This window comes from Coccinella septempunctata, chromosome 5, assembly GCF_907165205.1.
Source record: "Coccinella septempunctata chromosome 5, icCocSept1.1, whole genome shotgun sequence".
In the NCBI taxonomy this organism is placed as follows: domain Eukaryota; kingdom Metazoa; phylum Arthropoda; class Insecta; order Coleoptera; family Coccinellidae; genus Coccinella; species Coccinella septempunctata.
The window spans coordinates 35,908,029-35,931,192 of NC_058193.1; the positions used below are offsets into that span (position 1 = coordinate 35,908,029).

Consider the following 23,164-nt stretch of genomic DNA (forward strand, 5'->3'; position numbering starts at 1 on the left):
GTGGACATCTTCTTTCTTTCAATTTATCGCGTAACTCTGGTTTACTTTTTTGACCTCAAACTTCACACTGACACTTCTAATGAATTCGTTGCTATGGTAACGAAATTTTTTTTATGCATAGAACTGGTCTACTCTAACTAGATATCAATACATCCTCGTATATTTACAGAAGACAAAAGTCCTAAAAGATGGGCGAGCCAGCTATCGCCGGGTAGTTGAATATATCACCTTCACCTTGCGTGTCCTCTGTAGATCCCTATTAAACGGATTGCTCCACAATTATATGCGTATTTTTTATACCCTTATAATATACAGAATTGTTCATTTTCTTGTAACGTATTTTTCTGGTCCACTTCAACGGATGCTGATCGATCGAAGGCCCCGACGGAAAAACTGGAGCGTTCTTGCTTCATCGATCTGACGCGGTTTCGTCCAAGTGCCGTTTTACCTATATAATTCAATTTTCTGCTACCCGGAGAAAATGGAATTACCTCACCCCGAATTTGAACTTTTAAAGCGCTATGACGCTTTTTCATTCGAAACCTTTTATCAATTGGTGGGGGAGTTAAGATGGAGGAAGGAGCCGTTTTTCGTTGGGGTAAATATTATTTTAAATTTAGGTTATTATTCCTCTTCCTGATGGCATCTAGCGTGGAGGCTGGAGAACCCTTTCGTTCGTCTTGTTTGTGCTCGAAAAAAAGAATTTGGGGGATGGTTTTGGTCAATGCGATGAAACATCCTGTATTCTATCTACGCCCAGAAGAAGATCGGTGAGATTTGTAATGGTCTCCAGTGGCCTGGTCCAGAAGCAGCGAATTTCCCAAACGAATTCCATGTAATTAATTTTTAAAGCTCAGTTTCAGGTATCTGAATGAATATCTCGCACAAAGATCCTATTTATCTTTTTACCATTTGTCTGTTCGTGATAACTCAATGGTTTGGCAACGCTAACGGTCTAATTTTAGAGGGAGATTCTTGTTAAAAACTCCCGTAATCGTTGAGGTTAAAAAGAATTTTCCCGATTTCGCTAAAACGCCAGAGGTAAGGGTAGATTTCTGATGGAATTTTCCGAAAAAAACATCAACCAACCATCCCTTTCACTCGGGTTCCCTAATGAAAACATAACGGAGGTAGATTTTCCTTCCTAATAAATGGATTATTTAAATGAAATGGGGTCCGGGAGATTTCTGCACGACCGAATCCTTCTAATTCACCTGGCGGGTTAGAAGCCACATGACGCGGAACACGAAATCTGACAACCCGGATTCCTCCCCTTCTGGATTTCAATTTCATATGCAGCAGATCTGGAAGACAAAGATTAGGGACGGGATTTAGTGAAACGTGTGAGAAAAAAAATGGAATGAAATATTTCGATTTTATTCCACTTTCAATTATCCACTTATTCTATTCTGTTACCTCACAATCGAGGACTGGCTTTCTCATACGTGTAGTAGGCTAACCAGTTCTGCAGATTCTGCTTTCAGCTGTTTTTTTTTCGATCCACAGGGCTTGTACGTACCTGCTGACTACCCATCTTTTAGTCTATGCTAGTATTCCTTCAGAGTGTTGGCTCACTGCCTCTTATTGGTTTTTACCAAGCCTACAAAAGAGCTCAGGTCTAGCAGCTGTTAACCTCCATGCCCTTCCCAGAAGATAATCAGCATTTTTATTTCCTTCAATTTTCCCTGGCACTCACAGGGAAGTCCTTACCTGTAAGATGGTGGTCTCATGCTCAAGGAAAATAGAAATCCTCAATTTTGGGCCATGAACACCAAGCCTGTACCTCTTTTCGGTTTGTACTCCAAGTACCCCAAGTACACCAAATCGAGGGTTTTGCCAAGTCGTGTGGAGCAGGTTAATTCAATATTCTCCTAGTATATAGGTAGGAGTTTCTGGATGATGAATATTTTCTTCCAGTAGACCCCATTTCGTTACAGGTACGCATAATGGAGGCGCTATTTTGGGAATTGCAAAGCTAGATTCTGTATTACAAATACAGGCCAGACTTTGAAATTTCTGCAACCAACTGGGTGTAGTGGATTCTTCTGTTTTCGTCCACCATGATAGGGCGTATTGGTGACAATAGAGCGTCATACCAATACGTATGACCACAGTACCATGCGCAGCTTCAGCCTTATGTCTTTCATAGAGTCTTTTACAGGCTTACTTCGCCGAAGTAGCTTTGAGAAAGTTAGATTTCAGTTGAGCCTTTAATAGGAAGAAGAAGCCACATGTCGAAAGAGACAAAATTGAAGATAATCAAAGCCGTTGCTAGGCCTCAACTGACTTATGGATCAGTTTCCTGGGGCTTCGCGGCAAAGAGCCACATCAAAAGAATTCAGGCCACTGAAAACAAGCTGTTACGATGTGCAATAGATGCACCTTGGTTTGTCAGGAATAGACAGATTTATAGGGACCTAAAATGGGAAACCATAACGGAATTCATGAACAGAAAAGCAGAGAAATTATTCGAAACAGCGAAAAACCATCCGAATCAAGAACTCAGGAGACTAGTGGACTACGACCCAGAGGAAGACAAGAGCAGAATGCGAATTTACCGAAGGAGACCAAGAGATCAATTAAAAAGAGATTAAAATAACAACAGAAACTTATTGAAAAATTCAATAAAGTGTTAATCCAATAAAGGATAAACACATAAATCCCAGCAAGATAATGTGCTAGAAGAAAACCGACTAAGAGACGAACGGTTTATAGGCAAATGCCCGGAACCAAAATTCAAGAAGCAGTTAAGGGTTTTTAGTGGGTCTCGAGCTCAGAAGAGTGAAAAACCCCACACTTGTTCCCCCTCAGGAGAGGGTGGTTCGTCTGATTTGCAGATTTTCCCCCTGCTACACAAAAAAAAAAAATAAATCAGTTGAGTTTGCTATGCAGAATGAGCTCTCATTGGAACTATTGAAAATGTGGCTATTAAGGAATAGTGATTTAAGTATTAAATTCCTCCTTTCCTTGAAGAAAAACAGGGTTTATTTTGAGGGATTTCTCACACTATATTTCAATGATCTTTGGAAATTTCTATTCCGCTACTCAGTGAGCACTCATGCTAAACTATACCTCTTAAAGTTAGCACCAGTCATAGGATTGCCGAAGCCTTTCCAGAAGAACTTATGTGACCAAGCTTTACAGCAATTACCCCTCTTTGAGGTCATCTCTATTGCTTGGAGGGAATAAGAGGAAGGGCTGTTTGGAGAAGCCAAATTTTTTTGCGACAACCAAAACACAGACTTGAGTGGGCATTTAAATAACTAACCATAGTTTTCGGGTTTCTCCGGGAAACTCCTAGGAAGAAACATGATCTCCTGCATTAATTGAGCGGAGATCGTATAATTCCATGAACTTTTATGCATGAAATTTCCTGTGGTGCATTAACATTCATTATACACCGTCAGAACGGTTCGGATGAACCCCTGTTTTTCAATCCGGTTAGTTGGCGATGTTTCGCGCGAAGTCAGGGATTATAAAATTCAATATCGAGAAGATGTCTCGGGAACTTTCGTTCAATCAAACTTATAGCGCCCCCGAACTATAATTTGAAATGTTGGAAAATCCGCCGCGAAGTTCGCTGGAAGTGGATGAATAAATGTAACTTTTCCGGGGGTATATTCGGCGATAAGTTGGAAATTTCTGCATCGTTGGTGGGCGCGATAAGGGACTTCGTTTCTCTAGATGCTCGGGGTACCATGATTTCGTTCTGGAAAATCTGGAAATTCGATCTGGATTCGGAGATCGTTCATAATTGGGTTTTTCGGATTAATAATATTCTTTAATATTTGATAATGGTGTCTGAATATGGGGAAGCACATGAAATTGTTGTTGGGGGTTAGACCCCCCTAAAATGACCTATATGCTCCTCTGCCTGAAAATCAGGGTGTTCAACAACTGTTTTAGGATATGGAGTGTATAATACCTACTTTGTTGATTCCACCAAACCAAACAGTTGATGATTCCATAGAGAATTGCACTCCAGAGAGCACTTCAAAGTGAACTGGAAAAAGAAAAATTGAAAAATAATAAAGTCTTTTTTTTTCAAAACAGTGTCTGATATCTGAAAGTTTGGTATGAAAATATAGGTTTTCGAATACGCTGAATCCACTGCAAGTATTCTCGAGAGCCTATCTCCCTTCGTTTAGATTTTCACCTTGAAAATGGCATTTTTCCAAAAATTGCAAATTTCAATCTGCGATATCTCCTGTTATATTCGTCTGATCCAATTGGGATTTCCGGTTTCGTAATCAGCGTTGATGAGGCTTTGATCCTAGCATAAAAACTCAATTTCGAAAATCTCGATTTTTTTGGTCAAAAATGAGCAAGGGGTTAGACCCCCCTAAAATGACCTATTTGCTCCTCTGCCTGAAAATGAGGGTGTCCTACTGCTGTCTTAGGATATGGAGTGTATAATACCTACTTTGTTGATTCCACCAAACCAAACAGTTGATGATTCCAAAGAGAATTGCATTCCAGAGAGCACTTCAAAGTGAACTGGAAAATGAAAAATGGAAAAATAATAAAGTCTTTATTTTTCAAAACAGTGTCTGATATCTGAAAGTTTGGTATGAAAATATAGGTTTTCGAATACGCTGAATCTATTGCAAGTATTCCCGAGAGCCTATCTGCCTTCGTTTAGAGTTTCATCTTGAAAATGGCATTTTTCCAAAAATTGCAAATTTCAATCTGCGATATCTTCTGTTATATTCGTCTGATCCAATTGGGATTTCCGGTTTCGTAATAAGCGTTGATAAGGCTTTGATCCTAACATAAAAACTCAATTTCGAAAATCTCGATTTTTTTGGTCAAAAATGAGCAAGGGGTTAGACCCCCCTAAAATGACCTATTTGCTCCTCTGCCTGAAAATGAGGGTGTCCTACTGCTGTCTTAAGATATGGAGTGTATAATACCTACTTTGTTGATTCCACCAAACCAAACAGTTGATGATTCCATAGAGAATTGCATTCCAGAGAGCACTTCAAAGTGAACTGGAAAATGAAAAATGGAAAAATAATAAATTCTTTTTTTTTCAAAACAGTGTCTGATATCTGAAAGTTTGGTATGAAAATATAGGTTTTCGAATACGCTGAATCTATTGCAAGAATTCTCGAGAGCCTATCTCCCTTCGTTTAGATTTTCACCTTCAAAATGGCATTTTTCCGAAAATTGCAAATTTCAATCTGCGATATCTCCTGTTATATTCGTCTGATCCAATTGGGATTTCCGGTTTCGTAATCAGCGTTGATGAGGATTTGATCCTAGCATAAAAACTCAATTTCGAAAATCTCGATTTTTTTGGTCAAAAATGAGCAAAGGGTTAGACCCCCCTAAAATGACCTATTTGCTCCTCTGCCTGAAAATGAGGGTGTCCTATTGCTGTCTTAGGATATGGAGTGTATAATACCTACTTTGTTGATTCCACCAAACCAAACAGTTGATGATTCCAAAGAGAATTGCATTCCAGAGAGCACTTCAAATTGAACTGGAAAATGAAAAATGGAAAAATAATAAAGTCTTTTTTTTTCAAAACATTGTCTGATATCTGAAAGTTTGGTATGAAAATATAGGTTTTCGAATACGCTGAATCTATTGCAAGTATTCTCGAGAGCCTATCTCCCTTCGTTTAGATTTTCATCTTGAAAATGGCATTTTTCCAAAAATTGCAAATTTCAATCTGCGATATCTCCTGTTATATTCGTCTGATCCAATTGGGATTTCCGGTTTCGTAATCAGCGTTGATAAGGCTTTGATACTAGCATAAAAACTCAATTTCGAAAATCTCGATTTTTTTGGTCAAAAATGAGCAAGGGGTTAGACCCCCCTAAAATGACCTATTTGCTCCTCTGCCTGAAAATGAGGGTGTCCTACTGCTGTCTTAGGATATGCAGTGTATGAAACTTACTTTGTTGATTCCACCAAACCAAACAGTTAATGATTCCATAGAGAATTGCACTCCAGAGAGCCCTTCAAAGTGAACTGGAAAATGAAAAATGGAAAAACAATAAAGTCTTTTTTTTTCAAAACAGTGTCTGATATCTGAAAGTTTGGTATGAAAATATAGGTTTTCGAATACGGTGAATCTATTGCAAGTATTCCCGAAAGCCTATCTCCCTTCGTTTAGATTTTCATCTCGAAAATGGCATTTTTCTAAAAATTGCAAATTTCAATCTGCGATATCTCCTGTTATATTCGTCTGATCCAATTGGGATTTCCGGTTTCGTAATCAGTGTTAATGAGGCTTTCATCCTAGCACAAAAACTCAATTTCGAAAATCTCGATTTTTTTGGTCAAAAATGAGCAAGGGGTTAGACCCCCCAAAATGACCTATTTGCTTCTCTGCCTGAAAATGAGGGTGTCCTACTGCTGTCTTAGGATATGCAGAGTATAATACTTACTTTGTTGATTCCACCAAACCAAACAGTTAATGATTCCATAGAGAATTGCACTCCAGAGAGCACTTCAAACTTAACTGGAAAATGAAAAATGGAAAAACAATAACTTCGAATTTTTTTCTAAACAGTGCCAGATATCTGAAAGTTTGGTATGAAAATATAGGTTTTCGAATACGCTGAATCTATTGCAAGTATTCCCGAAAGCCTATCTCCCTCCGTTTAGATTTTCATCTTGGAAATGGCATTTTTCAAAAAATTGCAAATTTCAATCTGCGATATCCCCAGTTATATTCGTCTGATCCAATTGGGATTTCCGGTTTCGTAATCAGCGTTGATAAGGCTTTTATCCTAGCATAATAACTCGATTTCGAAAATCTCGATTTTTTTGGTCAAAAATGAGCAAGGGGGTAGACCCCCCAAAAATGACCTATTTGCTCCTCTGCCTGAAAATGAGGGTGTCCTACTGCTGTCTTAGGATATGGAGTGTATAATACTCACTTTGTTGATTCCACCAAACCAAACAATTGATGATTCCATAGAGAATTGCAGTCCAGAGAGCACTTCAAAGTGAACTGGAAAATGAAAAATGGAAAAATAATAAATTCGATTTTTTTCTGAACAGTGTCAGATATCTTAAAGTTTGGTACGAAAATATAGGTTTTCGAACACGCTCAATTCATTGCAAGCATTCCCGAAAGCCTGTCTCCCTCCGTTTAGATTTTCATCTCGGAAATGGCATTTTTCCAAAAATTGCAAATTTCAATCTCCGATATCTCCTGTTATATTTGTCTGATCCAATTGGGATTTTTGGTTTCGTAATCAGCGTTGATGAGGCTTTCATCCTAGCATAAAAACTCGATTTCGAAAATCTCGATTTTTTTGGGTAAAAAATGAGCAAGGGGTTAGACCCCCAAAAATGACCTATTTGCTCCTCTGCCTGAAAATGAGGGTGTCCTACTGCCGTCTTAGGGTATGGAGTGTATAATACTCACTTTGTTGATTCCACCAAACCAAACAATTGACGTTTCCTCAGAGAATTGCACTCCAGAGAGCACTTCAAAGTGAACTGGAAAATGAAAAATGGAAAAACAATAAATTCGATATTTTTCTAAACAGTGTCAGATATCTGAAGGTTTGGTATGAAAATATAGGTTTTCGAATACGCTGAATCTATTGCAAGTATTTCCGAAAGCCTATCTCCCTTCGTTTAGATTTTCATCTTGAAAATGGCATTTTTCCAAAAAATGCAAATTTCAATCTGCGATATCTCCTGTTATATTCGTCTGATCCAATTGGGATTTCCGGTTTCGTAATCAGCGTTGATAAGGCTTTCATCCCAGAACAAAAACTCAATATCGAAAATCTCGATTTTTTGGGTCAAAAATGAGCAAGGGGTTGACCCCCCCTAAAATGGCCTATTTGCTACTCTGTCTGAAAATCAGGAAGTTCTATTACTGTTTTAGGATATGGGGTGCATGGAATATGTTAAGAAGATTCTAGAAAACCAAACAGTTGATGATGCAATAGAAAATTGCACTCCAGAGAGCTCTTAGAAGTCAACTCGAAAATGAAAAGTGGAAAAATAAAAAGAATTATTTTCTCCAAAACTGGGCCCGATATTTCGAATTTTGGTATGAGAATATAGGTTTTCGAACACGCTGAATCTATTGCGAGCAATTTCGAAAGCCTATTTCTCTTCGTTTAGATTTTCATTTCAGAAATGGCATTTTTCAAAAATTGCTAATTTCACTTGGGAATTTGTCAAGACCGAACGGTTGTGCCGAGATGGATGAAATTCTCAGACTTAATACTAGAAGAATTGCTCTTTCAGAATATGTATCACATTTAGATCCACGATAATTTTCCTGGAAGAAAAACTACTCAAAAGCTGACCTTCGAAAAATTCCCAAAAAGATGAGTTCAGTTAAAACTTCCTCAAGATCGAAGGGTTATACCGAGATGGATAAAATCCTCAGATTTGTTACTAGAAGAGTTGCTGAATCTATTTGGAAAGCCTATTTGTCGTAGTTTAGATTTTCATCTTGGAAATGGCATTTTTCAAAAATTGCAATTTTCACAACTATTCATTTACATTCTGTATAAACTTGGAATTTCCTGGAAGAGTATCTATTATTGTGGATGCTGGATGATCTTCGGATGTAGTCTTTCGTCGAGGAAATTTCGAGGACATTTCCGATAAAAATGGCACCTGCGTGATATACTCCTGGGAATCCAGGGACGAACGAAAAGAAAGGGCTGTACATAGCTCAGGTTATCTCGTGTCCTAATCACCCTTTTTCTCCTCGGAAGAAGAACAATTCGCCACTCAATAAATCTATCACGACCGTCGAAAAACCCACCACCTCCAGAAATTCCTCACGAAACTTTTTCCCGATCACGGACGATCAGTATTCGGGAACTGTCTGAAAAAGATTCACAACTCGGCGAAATCCTGCGGAACTATTAACATATCAGGTGAGCAAAAGAGCAGAAGCGGAAAGAAATCGCCTGCAAAGTCCCAACTTTACATAAACTTAATTTGGGAACTTGTTCCCGGTTTTTTATTGCGTCGGGGAAAATTAACTGTGTTCCAGAAGCCCGCGGGCCTCCGACTGCCCGCGTACTAGATCTCTCTCGACCTGGGAGATATTTCTATGTGACGCAATAATTTATTTCGCTGTCGGTCGCAGATTTCGTCGTCAAGTTTTTCCTTCTTCCTTATCGTCGCCCAGGAATATAAGAATAGTTCGAGCGGATGGCGGCGATTTTCCAGAACGGAAAAGGAAGAAACGTCGCTTGGATATGAAATTTGAATGGAATTGTCCCGACGTCGCCGTTTTCCCTGTATCTGCGGGATTCCGGGACGGTTTCGTGAAATGACTTCGAGATTTCCCTGTCATGCATGCGTTTCTTCCTCGTTTCCCGTTCGTTTGTCGAATATCGGGCGTTTTGGAATTTTGTACAGTGTGTTCCGAATGGCCACCGAAAGGAACTAAAAGAAGTGTGAATGGGGTGTTTTCTGCCCTTTTGGGAAAAGAGCACCAGAAAGTTATTCTGCTATCGTGACGGATGAAACGTGACTTCGTGAGTTTAGACCTCTGGTGATAACATGAAATTGATGAATTGAGACATTCCCAATGGACAAATTAGTTGGGTCCGTTTTTGAAAAAATTGTTTCGACTTAGTAAAATATCGCAGGAATTTGGACAGGTTGAAGAACAATCTCTTATGAATTCGCCAACGTTTCGGAAGTATTTTGTTCCTTTCTCGAGGCTAAAAAGAAGGCATTTATTAATCATATACAAAACACAAAACAAATTTTACCTCATCATACAACTAATAAAAGTAACACTTCAAAATTGGTCATAGGAAGTTAAGGATAAACCAATAAACAGTCCGACGTGTGACAGTCAATGAAATAAAAACAATGAAACCGAATCGGAATTACATACGTTGTTATCGATGACAGATATTCTCATATTCGGTCTCGGCTAATTTGATTTATCCCAACCAACAAATATACAGTGTGAGACAAACATACAAAAGGCGCGCAAACAATTTTTAGTTATTATCAATGGATAATGATCCATTCTTATTCTTGTTATCATGTGGTCATAAAAAGCAAAAGCAAAGTTGTTGGTATCCTCTCTATAATTCACTGTGTCGTTTCTTCTTATATGTATCATTTCACTCCAAATTCCTGCGATATTTTACTTATTTGAAACATGGACGTGAATACTGCAGAATTGTTTTGACTGTTACCAATGTCTCACAGAGGGAGATTATTTGGATTGATTTGATTTTGTTAGTAGATTCTTGAGGTCAAAAGGAACACTTTTTTCCTTCACCATTTTTCCCGAATCAGCTTGGTTCGAAATATACAGACTGTTGAAAACTATAAAAAAAATTTTGTTTTATCTCACAAACGGTTTCATCGAATGAAATGAATTTCGGAATATAGTTTTTTATTTATTTGATGAATCTTTTTCGAACACAAGATATCACCCACGTCTTCCAGTTTCATTCATTATGACCATTACGTACCATAAAAATAACAAAAATTCAAAGAATCCAACTCTTGAAACTAAGTTGGACGCCATCTGATAAATATTTGAACGTTTTGTAAAATAAAAGTATTCTTCATATTTTCTCGTATAATGCGTCGTTTTCGAGTAATTTGATGTTCAAAAATAGAAAATATCTGTGAAATTCGAAAAATTGGGTAATTTGGCTGAATACAACTCCGTTTAAAAGATCCACAGATTTGCAGTATCACAGATTTAGCTACTTATTCTGAAGGTCTGAAGGCGCACTTATCGCTAGCAGCTCAGAGGATCTACAGATTATGTTGGACAACTATAAACACATATACGAAGCTTTAGGCCTTAGACTCAATATCGACAAAACCAAAATCCTAGTTAGTCCTCCAGAAAGCCTTCAAACAGATATCAGCCTGGAGAATGAAACTCTAGAACAGGTCGAGCAGTTCAAATACTTGGGAAGCATCATAAATACTAGGGCTAACCTAGACATGGAAATACACAATCGTATCACGGGCATTCTGGAAGCTAAAGGACAGAGTATTTCAAAATCACGACTTCAATCAAGACCAAAACGGCAGTTTACAAAACAATAGTTCTCCCAACGCTTCTCCCTACATGCGACATATTAAACAGCTTGAACAAACGCAACAACGTCATCTAAGACAGATAATGCACATCAGATGGTTGCACAAAGTTCGAATGCAGAAGTCTTGCAACGCGCGAGTTGTACAGCAATTGAGACTCAATTAACGAGGGCCAGACTCAGATGGAGCGGCCACATTCTGAGGATGCAAGACACAAGACTCCCCAAAATAGCTCTGTACAGCGAATTGACAGAGGGAGCCCGGAAACCAGGAGGCCAGTATAAGCGGTTTAAGGGTACACTACATCAATCCAGTTAATGCCAAGCATAACTGGGAACAACTAGCGTTAGACAGGTCACAGTGGAGTTTTTTTTGGTGTTCACAGATATATTGGAGACTCGAGAAAGATACAGCGGCGGCCAGATCTGGTTGGTGACTATCCATGCCCGGAGTGTGGAAGGATCTGTGGAGGGCACACAGTCGCAATTAGCCCTAAGAAATTATAAGTCTGTTCTTTTTTTTGTGTCTTTTTGTATATTTTTCCGGTAACGGGATACACCAATGAATGAAATAATGAAAAAACTTATGGTCAAGTCTCTCTCGCCTCCTGTTCGACTTTCTCCATCATTAGGGAGACATGAGCCAATTTTCGACTCCTAAAAAACGAATTTCTGTACTCAAAATATTCATTTCACTATCACCCTACTCTTATCTCATTACCTATTTGGGCACGATGTTTTTACGCGAAACAAAGAGTTGCTACTATTCACAGATACAACTTAAGTGTCTTCAGAGTGCACATATCTTTTTAACAGGGGCGAATCGGACAAATTGGTACAGGAAAAAGTGTTTCTTTCAATCTCAAGACTCTATTGTCAAAATATTTGTAAAATTCAAAGACTCATCCTGTATGCATAGTCTGGGAAACTCGTTTGCCAAACCTAAACATTATAGAATCCCGACTGAAATCACAGCATATTTTCCTTCGAAACATCTTCCTGTTTAACGAACTATGAGGTAACAAATTTGATTGACATCTCCTTTCCGGTTCCGCCGTCCCACTCGTTAGCCGATGCAGCAACGTTATTTCTATCAATGCCATTATGAATCGATCGAAACGGGGCGTAGTCTGCAAATGTTAACACAACCTATTTGCATTTCCAAGTACCCACTCCGATCCTCTCGCTACCCCTGCTCGTTTGCTGCTGACAATGTGTCAAATGCGACGAGCTTGTCCAAGCCACAGATTCAGAAGATAAATATTGTCGTCCTCTGCAATTTAGAGCAGAGCATCGCTTACCCGACTCCGTTTGAGCGGTATGTATCCAGTCTGAATATGTTGTGGCTGGAAAGGTTCGGGGAAGACTTCAGATAGGTATGTGAGGGGCATCAGCAATTCGACCATCTACATTCTGTGTAGTAGTGCTTAGATTACTCCACAGCATTAGGAACTGACAGAAATATGTGCTAAGAAATGCTATGTCATAGGCATATGAAATATTTCTTATAATATTCGAAAAAACACCGAGCTGTGCTAGGGGGAAGTTGATTGGAGGTTACTCCTTGAACTTTGTAACATGTTTTTCATAACCTTAATTCAGCCATACGTTGATTTCACCTATAATCAACGTATATGATCCATCTCGTTACTCTGGACAACAAAACGAAACGTTTCCTCATCGTGATTTCCCAACGCTTCTTCAATAAGAAGTGAGAAACATGACATTAACGTTGAACAAGGAACCATTCAACCATACGTTACTGTAACCACCAATAAAAAACGTTTCTTCATCGTTCATCCTCAACGTGAAGAAATAAGACTCAGAAAACGTTATATAAGCGTTTAATTCGAAACTATTCATCAACCCCCAACTTCAAACGTCAATATGAAACGTTTTCTCATGCTGCCTTCTCAACGTTTACATAATCAGATGTTAAACACGTTGAATCAACGATGAAGTTGCAGAACACTTGACTTGAATCTTCGTAGATCCAACCAATAAAGTCAACGTTGATTTCACCTATATTCAACGTATATGATCCATCTCGTTACTCTGCCCAACAAAACGAAACGTTTCCTCATCGTGATTTCCCAATGCTTCTTCAATAAGGAGTGAGAAACATTACATTAACGTTGAACAAGGAACCATTCAACCATACGTTACTGTAACCACCAATAAAAAACGTTTCTTTATCGTTCATCCTCAACGTATAATCAATAAGACCCAGTAAACGTTATGTAAGCGTTTAATTCGAAACTATTCATCAACCCCCAACTTCAAACGTCAATATGAAACGTTTTCTCACACTGCCTTCTCAATGTTTACACAATCAGATGTTAAACACGTTGAATCAACGATGAAGTTGCAGAACACTTGACTTGAATCTTCGTCGATCCAACCAATAAAGTCAACGTTTTCTAATTTCTGATATTCAACGTTTAATTCTGGGGTATTTCAGGATCAAGTTAGAAGTTAATGATTCGTTTTTCAGCAACGTAATTTAGAACCAGAATTGGAACGTTTTATTTCCGTATAATTTTCGTTTAAAAATGGTTGCCACGTGTAGGAAACCTAGATTGAACGTGAGAAGGTAACGTTATTATGAAACTATGATGAAACGATTTTCCAACGGGACAATGCTTTTAAGAAGCCTAGTATCAGCTTGATCGTATTTTTACTCCTCGAAATATTACGAGGTCAGGGAAATTTTGGGCTAGTTCAGTGCCTGGAATTAAAATATTCCTAAGACTTCGGAAGTAATGAACCTTTGTGCAGAGTTTTCAACGTTCTTTCATCGTCAGTCCAATAACCTGCGACACCTCCCCAATCAATATCCATTGTAACGTTGAAACTTAAGACCTTCAGATCAGAACTTCCATAAGTTCATCAGCGGGGGGTGAAAAACGGCGACAGAGATATTTTCGGAAGTGAGTTACGCCCCCTGTCATAGTCCGGAATCCTGAAGGAAGATACCTCCCTAATTAGCCCGACAGGAAGCTTTTAAGCATGGATATTCCCGGTTCCGGGGGAAATATAGGATTTCGTCAAATAAAGAGAAATTCGGTAAACTTTCCTGGTAATTAAAGGGAAATTGTGCGCCCTGCCCGATTCATTAGCGTCGCGGCTGGGAGGGGCCAGTCATCCTATCCTTCTTTTGTCCCAATTGACAGCCGATATCTGAGGGAAGACCCTGGTGGTGCAAGCAGACATACGTTCTCATTAATTTCCTACATCTGGGTTCTTTCGTCACTTATGGTTTCTCTCCCTCAGAAAGAGGGTAAGTAGTCAGCATAGAAAAGTGCTGACTTTAAATATTAGGAAAAAAGATCTATAATTTCTCTGCACTATAAATGGGATCTACAAAAAATGGTGAAAACCGGAGCCTTCTATGATTCTTCCTTTTGGAGTTATTAGAAAAAAAATAGATTTTGACGATTTCGAAAAGTCCTCATAACTTTTTTTGTCATTCTGCGAAAAACTGGATGAATTCGTAGATGAGAATCAGACATGTAGGTTCATTCATTCATTCATGTCTATTTTCTCATTTTGTTTGACCTGTCCCATACAAGTATGAACTTGTCAGAGGGGATCAATAAATTATTATGACTTTAGCCTTGCGGCTTTCACACTCCTCTCCAGAGGAAAATTCACTTATCCCAGATATCTCAGATATCAAAAGGATTAAGCTCTGTTGGAGCCCTTTCCAGGTTTTCGGGCTCGTGGTGGTGGTCGGGTCCGGGTCGCTCCTCGCCTCCCTGCTGTAGGTTGGATTCCTGCTCCACCCGCACTTCCTGTCGGAGCAGACGGTGTTCCTCTGCATTCCCCATGTACTTGCGTACAGTTCTCGCCGTTCCGAGCAGTACCGCCTTCTGCATGACTCTATAGATATTTTCGTCCAACTGAAGTTTCCTCAAGTTCTCTAGTAGTTTCTTCGGTATCAGGCCTGTAGATGAAATGACAATAGGGATGGTCTTGATATCTTTCAGCTTCCACAGTCTTCTGGTTTGTTCCTCGAGATCTCTGTATATTGAAATTTTTTCAGTGTGCCTATCTAGAAGATTGGTATTATTTGGAATTGCCACGTCTATGAATAGTGCTCTGTCCTCATTCTTATTGAGCAATATGAGGTGGGTTATTTTTCGGTCTGTGAGAACCATGCGATCCCAGTAGAGCTTGTGATGTTCGTTTTCCAGCACAGCATCCGGATGGTAATTGTAATAAGGAACCTTTTTCGAAGTTAGAAGTTGGTGTTTTAGTGCCAATTCTTGGTGAAGAATCTTGGCAACAGCATCATGTCTATTTTTGTACTCCGTGCCCGCGAACTTCTGACATCCGCCGGTGATGTGCTGGATAGTTTCATGTGTCGCACAGCCATAACGACAGCTATCGTCCGCCACTGAGGCATCCTTGGCGATGTACTTCATGTAATTTCTTATTGGAATCACCTGATCCTGGATGGCGAGCATGAAGCCCTCTGTCTCAGGAAACAACCTTCCGGAAGTCAACCAGTAGTTCGACGCAGATATGTCGACGTAATCATGGTTGACCTCATTCTGGTGCCTCCCATGCAAAGGTTTGCCAATCAGTTTCTGCATTTTACTTTCTGCAGAGTGTTCGACGGTTTCCAAGTGATCCTGTTGTAGCTTTAATGGTGTAGAACTATCAGCAACACAAACTACTCGATGGAGTTCTGACGAAGCTGCCTTGCTCAAGAAATATTTTCGAAGTCCTTCAATTTCCTGGGACATACGGTTGGACAAATCAACAATTCCTCTACCCCCAAGATGTCGTGGCAGCTCTGTCCGTTCTATTGAGCTTTTGGGATGATGTTTATTGTGTTTAGTCAGCATCGTCCTTATTTTTCTCTGTAAAGCTGCTATTATTATTATCATATTGAGTTTTTTTTTTTCATTATTCGATGTAGAAGTTCATCCAGGATGCCATAAAGGTCATGTTCGAATTCTTCGCGGATTTAAGAGATGATTTTGTGCAGCGCAGCCATAATGACAGCCCTCAAAGAAGCTTTCCCATTAAGCACACTTTAGGATATGATGTCGGCGTGGCAATTCCCAAGAATCCATCATTTACCTAACCAAACATCCAGCTCGGGGAAATTATCAATCTAAATTCACGGTATCATTCCCGAAGGAATAATCACACAAGGATTCAATTAACTTTTTTCAACTCATCCATTAAATCCGTTACTTCGCATCTCACGAACCAGAGTACACAACATCCCGCCATGCCTCGATAATAATACCACGAGTTCATAATTAGAGTGGCGCAAAATCACGAAATAAACCCTTTTTCGATTAATTACAACTTTCCCTAATCCATAAAATGCGTGCGGAGCGGCGGGCGAACTGGCGTCCTCGCCAACTAAACCGGAATGGCATTTTTCAGTGGGGCAGGCTGAATTGATTCGGCCTAGTGGATAAGTTTACCAACTTTCGAGTTCTTTCTCCTATGTTATATTTGTTCTTGCGAGCGGTGGACGACATTCTTGCGGAGAAAAATGCACCGTTTCAATTTGGCGATCTTCGGTTTCGTCGGATCGTTCGGCATTACGATTGGATTGAACCGTATGTGGTAGTTGGGGAGCCCAAGATGCTAAATCGGGATTTACTCGGGAGTCGTGGAGACCTAGGGGATTTTGAGGATCAGATGGTAGAAAAAAAAAAAGTTATATGAAGCATGCACTTTCAGCGATGGGAAAAGCGTCTGCAGGTTCTCAAAGATTTAAAAAAATCATCAGGTGTACGTACTACTCGAGAGTGTCAGATTAAGATAATGTATATGCCCTATGTGTCTCTGATAATAAGTTCATGTTAATCTGACAGTTTGCGTGGTGGTGCTGGCCGTACGGAAAAGTTGAAAATGATTATAAAAGGAAGCTACTTTTCAAAAGACTAACAATGCGGACGTCATGCAAGGTCACATCGGTTCTTGTACAAACCCGAGAGTGTCAGATTTTCATACAGAAGTGTAATGTTGGTGTTGCAGCAGTGTTGGCCCATTAATCTGTCACTAATCAGGATCTACTCGAGACTTCTATTCGCTACCCCAAGGGCTACGCTCCATGACTGATAGCAAAGAAAAGGTCTATTTTGAGCGCAACAACGGGATTTCGCTGACGACGAGCTGTATCTCTTATTGTCTACCCCAAAGACTTCGCACCATGACTGATAGAAAAGAAGAGATTTCGATTTCAACTCTTATGACGCGGGAACGCAAACAGGGGTTTGACGGGACTTTCTCTTCACTACCCCAAGGGCTTACGCACCATGACTGATAGCGTGTCGATTAAGATAATGTATATGCCCTACGTGTCCCTGATAATAAGTTCATGTTGATGTTCATGTTCATGATTATAAAAGGAAGCTACTTTTCAAAAGACTAACAATGCGGACGTCATGCAAGGTCACAGCGGTTCTTGTACAAACCCGAGAGTGTTAGATTTTCATACAGAAGTGTAATGTTGGTGTTGCAGCAGTGTTGGCCCATTAATCTGTGATTTATCAGGGGGGTTTTCTTAATACGAAGTTTATATCTACCTTTTGCGCAGTCTCATATAGGTATTACATTAGTAGTTGAGGCGTTCTGTGACGAAACCATAAATATAATGCACGAAAAACGAACAAAACGCCTTGAAAATACAATATGAATTTTCTTCCATATCACTTAGATTTGAAAGCCGGTTACATTCCAAGGATTGTAAAATGATTAAAGAAACCGAAAGGCTCAAATATAATTTAAAAGCAATACGTTTTCTTTGTAACTGTTTGGTCGAGTATTTGCAAGGTTGGCAAACGTTTCTGAACTTGTCCTCAGCTATAAAAGGCCTAATATAGCCTGCTGATTATTTCAATATAACAATTCAGAACGTTAAATTGACAGTTTACCTGGAAAATGGTGCAGCAGAAGCTAAGAAACGTTACAATTTTATTGCAATCGATGTTTTTGACATAACATAACATTGATGCTTTTCAGGACACGCATGAAAGATAATATTTTCTGCAAATTAAGAGCAGTCTTTGAGTTGGTATAAAACGCGGCCAAAACCTTCACTTTACGGGAGAAAACATGCAGTTATGGGTTAATTCATCAGAATAGCAAAGCGTCATTACCAACTCCGCAGCATTAGGAGCGAAGCGTAACAAGCACGCTAACGTCAAAAGGAAACATCCCCAAATTTTATTAGACAACCCAATTTTCCGGCGGCAACCCGGGGTTCTCCACCTTTCAGTATTAATAATTCGCAACAAAATCTCTCCCAAGTATCTGTTGAATACCGCCCTCCTCCACCTAATCGCTGACCCCGAACTCAAGCGGCAGACAGACAAAATTCGCAGGAGAGGACGAGAGCAAACTTACTTCTGAGCCTTTCCCCATCAGGATCTCCGCTCAAAGTGGCCCGAATCTCCGACGTTGGACCCGGAGGGGGCGCGGGGGTGGACGGGGCCGTCGTCGGTCGTCTTTGACGCCACCAGACGGGGCAAGAACTTCAGAAATTATTTTCTTCATAAACAATTAGATTGGAGCGACCTAATCGGTTTTCCTACGCAGAGCTCCCCCAATTTTGCGGAAAGAGGTTTATTTCCCGAAATTAAAACTTCATTCGGTCGACGGTGAGGTTTCCGGTTTGTTTGTTCAGCCTTCGGCGCTGATGAGAGTTCGGGGAAGTGCATTTTATGGACGGTTGAACGTTATAACGTCTTGTATTACGTCCCTTTTCGGTCCAAAGTTCCTAATAATATATTACTGGAGGAGGTTGTTACGACAACATTATATCGAAGAGCAACAACGAGAGGTTTCATTCTGTTTCATTTAGAATTGTCGCTATTCGGGCAGCTGTCACTTTTGAAGCTGTCTTTTTTTGACATTTGACAAGTAAAAACTACGCCATTACAAAAAATAGAACGACACACGCTCCAACCAAAGATTATAGAGTATAAAGATAGGAAACGCCCTCATATCGCTAGTGCTAAAAACCGACTACATTTTGGCCAGTGAAAACACATTTGACAATGAGATGGCGCTGAAAACGTATCGTCAATACAGAAAAACTGTTTGATAACAGTTTTCTGTTTTATAATTGAGGGGCGCGAAATTCGAATTCTATTCCTTGTATTGAATTTCAATATTGACCTTGTTGAGACCAGAAAACAAACATCCTGAGCGACAAAACAGAAGGATGGTTTTGTTTTGTGATCAGGATGTAAATTTTCATCTAAAGATTGTTTGGAATCAATTGGTATCAATGGAATACGCTGTTGGATGTGATGAATTTTTATTTGCAATCTATAAAAAATTTACAAAAATTTGAAATTATGGACAGCGAATAGAGCTTTGCCTAGGACACAAGAGTGTATGGTTATCTGGTGTTTTTTCTGTGCAAAACGTTTTGAATTAATAAACTTAGTTGAATTTGTACAATTTATATCAGAAATTAATATGTACCAATATTCAATTTACCGTCATAGGATACATATTTCCGTTATTTTCATATGATTTACAAAATTTTTAGAACCACAATTGAAAAAACCTTACAGAGGTATACAAGACCTGTATTCAAGCCGGTCAGTATAATTTTTTCATGCTTTTTATGATTTTTTCATGGTATGGTCTCTTCATGAAACAAAATATACAAATTGATTGACGAATGAACAAAACACTCACAGAAGGTTTCATAAAACTTTGACTTTTCAAACAACAATTTGACAGTCACCCGATTCCCAAATCGAAATCAATAAAACTTTTGCATTTCTGAATATATGGAAGGCAATTGAAAATCTTTGAATGGACGAATAAAAGTCATAATTTCCTCTAAATGGGCCATTCATGCGAGGGATGCTTCCTGCATACAACAATTTACGTGGATGAACAGTTCTCAATTGAATTGAAGTAAAATATTCATTGCACATGGTGTAGTCAGTAGTGTTTGTAGGCCTTTACGCCCTCAAAAATCCACTTCGTAGTTCGTAGCACTGAAAATAAAAATCAATGAATGACCGAGTCACATGTTACCAGTTTTAATACTTACATTCCCATTTTCATCAGTGAAATTCGTCTTATTTGATTCACAGTTCTTCACCATACAATAATTTTCGAACGATATTTTGAGGTTTTCGCCAAGAAATTAGACAAAATTTCAATAATCAGCAACGAGCTTGATAAACAAAAGGCGATACGAGGTTGTCTATGGATACGAGAATCAAAACATTCAAAACGTGTTTGATCGAAACGGCCATCTGACTCTGACATTTCGCAATATTTCGTATGTCCCTCGAATTGATATTTTAACCAGTCTTAAGGCCTTAAAAACACATTTGAAACACAGATGGCGCTCACATCACTTTAGTCGCTTCGTTTCCTATCTTTCTACTCTATAATCTTTGGCTCCAACAACGCATTCAAATTGTTATAATTCACTACTGAAATCGTGAAAATCTTGCAATCACTGAGGCACTTTTGGGTCGTTGTGAAGCACCTTCTCGGCTATCAATAGTGAAACTGATGGAAATATTTGAGCTGTTAGGACTTGTTAGTGATATGAAGAGTCGAAATTGTATGCGTCGCTTAAGAACAACTGAGAATATTGCTGCTGTAGCCCGTAGTGTTGATGGAAACCCAGGCTTGTCGATTCCTCGTCGTCTTTGGAATTAGGCATTCTACAAACGACGTTACATCGTATTTTTTGCATGAAGACTTAAAGTTCAGTGTTAACTGAAGAGACGCTCTGATAGAGAGGCTCTTCAAGAATCATTCTAGGATTCCGAGGTAAAAATGCCTCATCACTGCTGCATTGTTTTTCGATGCATCATCATCAGCAGTGATGAGGCCCATTTTTACCTCGGAGGCTACGATAATAAGCAGAATTGTCGAATTCGGCTGAAGAGAGCCTCCTTATCCTCAAACTGTCACTGTTTGGTTCGGTTTTTGGGCTGGCGGTGTGATTGGACCTTACTTATTCGAAAATGAGGCTGGTGCAACTGTTAAGGTGAAAAGATTGCACTACCAAGCTATGATTAATATTTTCTATTGTTGGAACTATTTTCAACAAGATGGTGCTACGTGCCAAACCTTGTTGTAATGAGAACTAGCCCTGACAGGGCCTTCATTGCTCTGCTACCCAGCAGAGATGACTGGCTTTACCACAAGGAACATTACTTAGGACCTTGTAAGTTAACTCACGAATCCAGAACCAAACATAGCTCTGGAGCACTGGCCGAGCTCAGTGCCAGCCTGGACAGGCTAACGACAGCATTTCAGGTACCTGGACACTCAGAGGTAACGAGTTATCGGAAGCTTAAGCCAGAGAAAGATCGACTGCAGCGAATCAACTATCGGAGTTTCCACTACCTCAGTTATGGAATGAAATAACAGCTGTATGTACCTGTCAAAAAGCATACTAACCACTTGTACGCATTCTCTAAAACCAATCTGGGATCTCGGGATCTGGCTGTCTTTACGGGTCACTGCAGGACTCAGACCTCCGCAGGCTTTGTCTGCAGGAATAAAAAGCCATTGAGTATAACTAGAGTGACTGCCCGGTGGCAAATAGAGAGTCAGAAAACCTTCGATTCTCTCATGCTGAATCTAGAGGAGCTCAAGAATAACTCGCCATCTGACACTATTTCTTTTCTCAAGAAGATGGGGCTCGAGGCAAAAGTCTAGATGAGCTTGTTAGTGTTCCACAATAGACCTCACTGATCGCCCAACTGATCTGTAATCTGTAATATATTCGAAGCTCTCATGAGCACAGATAAGTCGTCTCCATCCTGGACGTATAAGAATAAAAGATGAAGAAACTGACTAAATATCGCATAACAATTTAGCCGTTATAATAACCCCATTCCCGGAGTAATCCAGTGTTCTGAATAAAATTATAGTCGAGAATAGCCCCGAAATCTCGTTCCTCGGGAACGATTCGAAATAATTACGTCTGGATCCATGAAAATAACTCAGCGCCTTGTCCGCGGCAACGAACGGTGCCCGCCGCAAAGTGCGCGTAATTTTTAAAGGTTTTCGCCCGGAGCTGGAACTTTCGGTCGCAAAGTTAAGTATCAGCTTTTTCGAGTGATTCATGTTCATTATGAGCGCCCGGCGTTAAACTAAGTTGGACTCCCATTCGAAAGAAGGAAGGAGTAATGATTAAAACATCAAGTTTTTCATGCGGGACTAAATTACATCGTTCACGGTCCGGAGGGTTCATCACCGGGATAAAATCCTGCAGGACGTCGTTGTGACGTCGCTGGAGGAAATTGCGTACGATCGTTCCGGAGGGCGCTTCTTTTATTGATTTTATCCGGAGTTTGTGCCTTGATAAAAGCCGTAGAACATGAGATTTTTTTCGAAGTGTGAGGAGAAAAGGGTACTCACCCAATAGTCTTTGAGGGCAAGCACCTGCATTGAATCTTGAGGATTTGAAATTGTTGTGCTGGCTAGGGTGATTTCTCAGATTTAGAAGCGTTTCCTATTTTCTCCATCAACTGAATTTACTGAACTCGTGGTCATTCCTCTGTAGAAATTACCCATCTTGAATCGTAAGACGTCTGAACCTCGTCATATCAAAACAACAGTAGATATAGCCAAGTAGAAGCAACGACATAGGGTGCACAAAAAGTGTAACACTTTTCTACACTCGATTTTAGTATTCGTTTGCTGATTGGATTTACACCTCCTCTACACTGGTGTAGTCAAAAGGAGGTTTAGATAAACTACACCTCCTCTACACTGGTGTTAATCAAATCGAGTGTAGAAAAGTGCTACACTTGTTTTGCAAACAACTATAGACGTGTAGTTGGGTAGCTGACGATTCTAAATCGGGATTTACTCGAGCGTTGTGGAGACCTAGTGGATTTTGAAGATTAGACGGTAGAAAAAAAAAGATTCTATGATGTATGTATTCAGCGGTGGGGAGAACGTCTGCAGGTACTCAAATATGTAAAAAAAATGTCAGGTGTACATACTCGAGAGTGTCAGATTTTCATGCAGATGGTTAATCTTGGTGTTGCGAACGTGTTGACCCATTAATTTGGCACTAATCAGTTGAGGTTTTTTTAATCTGACAGTTTGAAGATGTTAACAAGGCATTTTTTCAAATATCTTCTTTTCTGTACCTCAAATCGTTTCTGTAT

At 39.6% G+C, this 23,164-nt stretch overlaps 1 protein-coding gene across 9 annotated transcripts in view; it reads left to right on the plus strand.

Annotated features, from left to right (window-relative positions):
- LOC123313101 (disintegrin and metalloproteinase domain-containing protein 11) overlaps positions 1-23,164 on the plus strand; it is a 357,012-nt gene that overhangs the window by 27,746 nt on the left and 306,102 nt on the right. The window lies entirely within an intron of this gene.